The sequence below is a fragment of the Dendroctonus ponderosae genome, unplaced genomic scaffold, assembly GCF_020466585.1.
Source record: "Dendroctonus ponderosae isolate FM_Combo_2020 unplaced genomic scaffold, Dpon_F_20191213v2 Dpon_F_20191213_4, whole genome shotgun sequence".
Taxonomy (NCBI): Eukaryota; Metazoa; Arthropoda; class Insecta; order Coleoptera; family Curculionidae; genus Dendroctonus; species Dendroctonus ponderosae.
In genome coordinates, this window is record NW_026018611.1 from 14,574,935 (window position 1) to 14,582,933 (window position 7,999).

Genomic DNA, 7,999 nt, shown 5'->3' on the forward strand with positions numbered 1-7,999 from the left:
CTCGGGTTCCAGACCCAGGGGATCAGGTCATCATCATCGTCATCATGATCAACCCTTTCACTTCGCCTAGTATTGAGCATAGGCTTCCTCTCTTCCAGTTCTCTCTGTTTTGTGCTGTTCTCATCCATCAAAACCCTGACAGTCGCTTTATGTCCTCATACCATSGCATAATTGGTCTTCTCTTATTGCAATATTGAAGAACTAGTGTGGACAACAAAGAAAGGTGAAATAACGCATTTCACATCTTTCTTTGTTGTCCACACCATATGTTGTCAATATTGCTATAAAAGAGTTCAACGTCCTCATCTTGACAAAGCTACCCAACAATGGGAGATCTGAACGCAAAGATCGGAGCTGACCAGGAGGCTGATGTAGTCGGTAAATACGAAATGGGGAAAATAAACATATGATGCGACATTTGTCCAATTCTACTCAGAGAAGGACTCATTACCAACACATTTTTCAACCTCTGGAACTAATGGACCTCTCCTGCAAACACCTCGAAAAATATAGTGAGAAATCAAATAACTTTCCTAAAGGGAAGATTTTTTTAGGAAGATCCTAAAATAAAGGAGCAAGTAAGAAGCTCACTAGAAAGAGAAATAAATCACATTAAGACAGAAGACACGGAGGCAACCTGGAGCGTTATAGAGAGTTCATAAAAAGCAGTAAAATAGAAGAGTGGATGACGCAGGAAATGCCGTCTTTGAGGGATGAAAGAAGGAATCACAAGGAGTAAAACATTGTACAGAGAACTCGACAAAACAACGAGAAGGAAGTGCAGAGAAGCCAAAGATCGATGGCTGTCAGCAAACTGTCAGGAATCACTACAAGCAAAATACGGTACATTAAATGTATATAAAAAAGTTAAAGAACTCGTGGGAAGAGGAATAAAGGAAAAACGTAAACGATGGAATCACTTTGTTGAAACGCTATTCATAGACAACAGATCTAAGCTTCCACCAAAAGCCAACGTTGCAGAAGGAATCGGACCTGAAATTATAAGTTACTGATGCTGTCAAACTAGAAAAAACAACGGAAAGTCGGTCCAGATGACATATATGATGAAACTCTGAAGATTATGGTAGAAAACTGCAAATCAGTTCTTAATCTTCTAAGACTATTCAACAGCATATATCTAAACCAGTGGCAGGGTACCACTTAGCTGGCTAAGGTCTACGTTCATCACTTTACCCAAAAAGGCTGGCCCCTCGAACTGTGACGCTTACCCCCTGATAAGTCACATGCCACATGTTCTAAAGGCCTTCTTAAGAGTAATCTATACGCAAACTTACCGAAATTCGAGGCCCAAGTTAGCGTAACGCATTTTGGATTACGGAATGGGGTTGGCACGCGGGAATCCCTTTGCTCTCTGAAAGTCTTAACACAAAGATTTAGATATTAATGAACGTCTACGCATGCTTTATAGACTATCGGAATTCATTTGACTGCATTAAACACGAAAAGCTAACACATATTTTAACATCTACATGTATATATAATAGGCACATTCGTCTGATTGGTGACCTATATTGGAGGCAATCGGCCACAATCCGAAGAAACGACATAACGTCGACGAAAAATCGTCTCCGTCATGAGAGGAGTGAGGCTCTGTGTTATGTTGCCGCTACTTTTTAACATATAATCGGATGCAATATTCAGAGAAGCACTTGATGAAACAACAGAAGGAATAGTAGTGAATGCGAAGGTAATAACTTAAGATACGCGGATGACACCGTCATCCAGCCAGCAGTCCAAGTGAATTACTGAGAATGGTCCATGAAATAGTAAAACAAAGCGAACGATATGGTCTTTTAAAGAACATATCCAAAACCAAAATCATAGTCTTCTTCAAAACAGGTAAAAATATAAGTAACCTTAATCATGAAGGGCAAAGATGTAGGGCAGGTCTCCTCGTTTAAATATCTGGGCAACTCGATATATCAGGACTGTGACCCTAAAAGTGAAATCAGATCCAAAATAGAACAGGCGTGGAAGGTCTTCGCTAGAATAATGGAGAAGCTCTTTACTAGATTGGAATTGAGCTTGAAGCTCATAACACGCATGCTCCGTTGTTATGTGTTCTCTCTCCTTCTATACGGCAGTTAGATCTGGTCCCTTGATCATATAACGGAGGAGAGAATCGAAGCATTTCATCTGTATCTCTATCGACGCATGCTCAGAATTTCTCGGACACAGAAGATAAAGAAAAAAGATGCAAGGAAAAAGATCGATTGGAAGACGCCAGGACTGATGGCTGAGGGACATCGGCAGGTGGTTTGGGCGCACATCCACAGATATTTTCCGAGCAGTTGTTTTGGATCGCCAACCTTTGCAAGGATACGGCAAGATAAGAAGAAAATAATAGCTTTCTCGGCATCGATACCATGCACTATAGCTAACAGACTCTCCGGAGCTTCGCGCGATTCACTGTCAAACAGTTGTTGAATATAAAGTTGCCACTCTATATGCATGTTGAGCAGTATGTGAACRTAAAGCAGTACCTTCGCTTTAACGKGTAMSTTTGTWATTTTTCCTTCAAATGTTACTGATTATTCTCATTATTTTATTTTCCTATTTGATAAATATTACATTTTGRTGAAAATTATTTTCTGACTTTGTCATGTGCTCTCCTTTCCCTATCATAATCAATAAAYAAGTAGTCCCTATTAATTTCTKTCTGCCAATTCATTTGCTTATAAAATTGGTAAATTGGCGGTTTTTGGGTCCATGAGTGCATTAACATCAATAATTTTCCATTTATTTATTTAAGAAGCGACCATAGATCAAAATTAAAATAAAACTACATCTCCATTGTTAGTACTCTGATTCKAAACATAGATAATTTAATATAATTTAATTATCAGGTTGGTTAACTAATCTAGGCAAAGTTGGATCGTCAATATTGYTTTATTAATTCTTTAATTACTCAGTATRCTGGTGGACTCAATGCTTAATATATCCTGGCAATAATTGTCTCKACARRACTACGAACAATTTTACAGTTTAGATATCCRTTRCCGAAATAATAAATATAATAAAATCAGTGTGTGAGTTTCTTTATGAGCTAAACAGTAGCAAGACAAATTGTCCGAGGTTCTGCATACACGAAAAATACATCGTTTTTTATTTATATTTTATTAGCGGGCATATAAAAACAACGACACAACGGATATGCGTACTGTAGCCGAATTGAAGAGTTCTTTGTCGGCGACACGGTTCTGCACTTCAAGATGACCATTAGTCTCCGCGTGTTTGGAACATACGAGATGCGGTTGGGCCCCATTTATACAACGCATTAACAGTCGCGTGTGCGGAACTCACAATGGGTCCTTCAGGGCCCATTAAGCTGTCTAGAGGAATAACGAATGGTAAATACAGCTTTAGAATTTTGCAATTACTCTGGTATTTATTTAAACAGACTATGTGAAGGCAATTCTCGCCAAATTCGATAGTGTTGTAACTCTCCAGTCTAGAGTGTGCTATTGTTGACTATAATACATCAGTAGTACATTATGATGTTGAAAGAAGATCATGCATCTGTACTTTACAGCGTCGATTTAGATCCACTCGCTGCTGCAGCTAAATTACTAATTAAATAGACCTATAACGATTAAAAATATATCAAATGTTTACATAATAARTAAAACGAAAATTAAACGCACCACGTTCGGGATCCCAACTTGTCGGTGTAAAAAACTTGTCAAATTTGAGCACAGCAAACGAGACGAGCCGGGACTGCCTCGACCTGCTTTGAAGAGCCCAGTTGTGATATTCAGTCTGATGAAGATTTTGTTATAGTCAAAGAGCTAATTGAAACCGTCCATTTGCCCTAATCCAACTGGGGAGCTTTTGCAACACTTCAAACACAGTGGGAAAGGAAATGGTGTAAAAGTAATTTAAAAAATTATCAATCTCTTATAAATTGCTCTCATTAGACTTGCTTGAACTTTCTGCATATTCATAAGATGACTTACAATTTCAACTCTATTCATATCAGAAAAATTCCTGAAACGAAATGTCAACTTTTAGTTAAGAATTAATTCAATGCGCTTCAGGCCTTACATAGAGGAGATGTGCCATATGCGGAATATGTTTTTTATATCGAACACCCACAGAATTGAGCATACAAAAGTGGCACTACTATAACATCACGAATACCTTTTTCCCGCTAAGTGTAATTTCTCACAGTCGTTTATAAACCGTTTAACGGATCTGTTGCTTTTGTCGGATGCGATTTGTTTTTACGTGACATCGTCAATTATTAGAATCATTTATTTAGTTCTGATACAGCTAGTAAGAACAAACAGGAATACCGAATTATGTCTTTCATGGTTCTGTAACATAAGTTTGAGTTGCTGATATTCTAATCTACTATTGGTTCCTTGTAAACACGAGAGCTTGGTCAGCAAGCAAAAAGATAGCAGGGTAACTCATAGGAAAGAGTCTTATTTTTCTTCAGTAGCTCTTCATTTTTTACTCATGGACATAAGACTATGCATGCTCTTTCGAGCCGTCTCGAGTTGCTGCTCTCTGATGCCAGATTAAGAATGCAGTCACTTTGATGTCGTCCAACCATCTTTTGGGAAGTCGCCTTATGCTCCTTTTGGTAATCGCCTCGTCCATCTTGTGTCGACTTGTCTGGCAATATGACCCGCCCAGACCCATTCTAACATTGCTATTCGCTTGATCGCGTCCTCTGCCTTTGTTTGAAAGATTATTTGTTCATTGCGGAGGTGGTCCTGAAGGCTAATTCCAAGCATAAGCCTCTTTATTGCGCGTTTTGTTGTTTTAAGTTTAGTTGCTACTCTGTCAATGCTCTTGTTTCCAATCCGTACGTCATAACCAGTAGGACTCAGCTATTCCAAGGCCGTCAAAGACATCTGCAAGGCGTCTTTTTAATGTCGTTATTATGTGCGAACGTCTTATGTATCTGGAAGATGTAACAATGCATCGTTAAGATGTCATGTCTACTACAAGACGTCTTGTGAATGCCTGACACAGGACGTCTTTGAGACGTCTTGTCAATACCTTATAAAAGACCCATTTAAGGCGCTTTTGACGAAGTTTTACAAAGTGTTTTCGTCGCCACTTTATCAACTTGATTGAGCACATCCGATTACAGTGAAAAAATTTAACGCCGTTTATTAAATCACCTTAATCTATATACATATTAAATTACGGTTAGTTATATTCTGTGGTTGAGTGTCAGCAAATTTGTAAATTTGCGATTTCTGCAGAACCGAGCATAAATCGTATATGTGCAACTGGTAAGTTGTACAAACATCACGTCAGTGCCAAGAAAGCAAACGAAAGACAGAAAATTTACAATTCCCTTGGGAGTTCGGTTACTGGTGACACCCACGTGCCAGAGGTAAAGAAAGAATAGTATATCCCCCTTTTCTCTGGCATGAGCCTTATGCTCTAAGGCAAATTTTGATAGTTTTAATAGTAGTAATAGCAGTAATAACTCATTTTAAGCAAATTTGTCAAAATTTTCAGACGCCAGGTTTATCATGGACAGTTATTCAGTTCCTGGATTATGCCAGTGCGGAAGATATTTCTTCACGTGGATCCGTTGGAAACTTTGCCATTGGCCACCATTTAAACACAAGTGGCCAACTCACTATCACCAGAGCTAAAATATTCAGACTCCACATTTGGTAATTCTGAATTTTTTTTCTATGTCCTATAATACAACCTTGTACCTAAAGACTGTAAGCTTGTAAGCTCAGAAGGTTGGAATACATTTTGGGGATTGAAGTCATTAGGATACTACCATTATTGGATGGAAATATTAAGGTTTTAAGCGTCGGAAAATGTACGGCTCCAATTTGTTTCTAGGCAAAAATTAAAAATTTTCTATGAGTTAATTTATTTTGATTGTTGATGTTGATTTAAATCAACTTGATAATTTTCCAGTACATTTTTGCAGAATTTTCCACTTTCCTTGTTACAATTTTTTTAAACTAATAGTTCGGACCTTTTCTGACACTTTTTCTTAGTGATGTTTCTGGTGAAAATTAATAAAATGTTTACTGTTTTAAATATAGAATTACATTGAGATGTGTAGTTATTAATAATATTTTATTTCATAGGTTTCGCGGAAAAAGCAGGATTAGCAAAATCTGCCAATCTTGCCGGCGTCCGATAGGCAATTAATAGGCAAAATCATAAAATGTTATTTCGTTTTACATTCCTAGTAGTAAGAAATATTATTATAAACGTCTTTAATTTATCTCTGCAAGACGTTTTTAAATCGTGCCTTTAAGACATATTCAACTCGTCTCTTCAAAACGTCTTCAAAAACTCATAAACCCGAAAAAGTGCAGCAGCACCAAACCGATGCGACACCATCGAGCCATCCATCCAGTTGCAGCAGGTTCAGTAACCATTTGGCAATGGAAAAAATTTTTAGTTGCGCGTTGCGTTGATGGCACCATAATCGGTCAGATCAGCGAAATATTGTTAACTTTTGGTAATAGTATAATTCAGCATTTTTGGAAAAAGCCATTGAGTACGCAAAACCCGCATTTATGTGCTTTATCGATCTCACCAAAGCCTTTGCCCGAATAAAAATGTTCGATGTTATCAATATTTTACGGAGGAAACACATACCTGAAGCTATTATAGGAACTAACAAACAGTTAAACGTCAACACTTCGACTCACATCTTAATGAACCAATTAGACAGGGAGATTCTCTAAGCCCTCAGCTGTTTAACATCATAATAAATGAGATAATTAATCACGTCAAGAACTCGGGCAGAGGGTACAGACTTACAACTGGCGAAACAACAATCATTTGCTATGCTGACGACGCTGTGATCATAGCGGCAAGGGAGGATGACCTGCAAAGACTGTTGCACGCATTCTATGTCAAAGCTATGGCCTACAACATGCAAATATCCACTACCAAAACAAAAACACTCATAATCGCTAAAGAGCCAGTCAGATGTAAGCTCGAATTCGATAATAATTTAGTAGAGCAGGTAATGGAGTTTAACTACCTGGTAGTGCAAATAACCTCCAGTCAAAACAGAGACAATGAAGTAAGGGTGCAAGCAATCAAGGCTATCAGGGTAACAGGTGCTCTCCGAGACGTAGTATGGAACAACAAACACATGGGGAAATAGGCTAAAACTAAGATCTATAAAACTTGCGTACGACCCGTATTGACATACGCTACAGAAACCCGAGCAGACACCAGTCGAATCAAAAATTATGAGGAATATAGCAGGATACACTCTAAGAGACAGGAAAAGGAACACTGACATAAGAAACGAGTGCGAGATCGAGGACATAGTCAGATGGGGACGGAAACGTCGTAGGGTCTGGAATGATCACTAGAATGAATATGGACAGGGGAGCAAAAATTGCTCGAGAAGGGTTTCCGGAGACAAGCCTGGCCTGACCACTGGGCAGACCTCCCAAAAGATGGAAATACTCCTGGGCATCCATATATCAAGAAAATTAAGTTGGAAAATACAAGCCTAAAACTTAATATATGAGGAAGAAGAAGTATTACTATTAATGTGGACTATTTAATGGTATTGTAGACTTAATAACACGCGTAAGTAATTGAAATGCTGTTACGAATACTGTGGTGCCCCTATAATAAGAGGAAGCTCGGTTAAAAGATAGACAAGAAGAAGATTATTACATTTTTCAAGATTTTGACCAACTTGATTCGTCAACAAAAATCACAGGTATATTAGTACTTCTTTTCCATCCGAGAGATTATTTTCCTAAACGGGCGCTTTCATAAACGAGCGAAGAATTAGACTTAGTCAAAAGCATACGCAAAAAAATAGAAGAGAGAAAAATATTCTTAAATGTTAATTCATTTTTAAATAAAAATTAGATTTTTAAACATTCTCGCATGCAAAGCGTTTATTATGTACACTAGGTACACTAAATAACAACTCTACGAAGTAGTTATTTATGACTCATGTGTTGTGTTTGTTTTTAGAATAAATCTTTAGTTTACCAATGGTTAT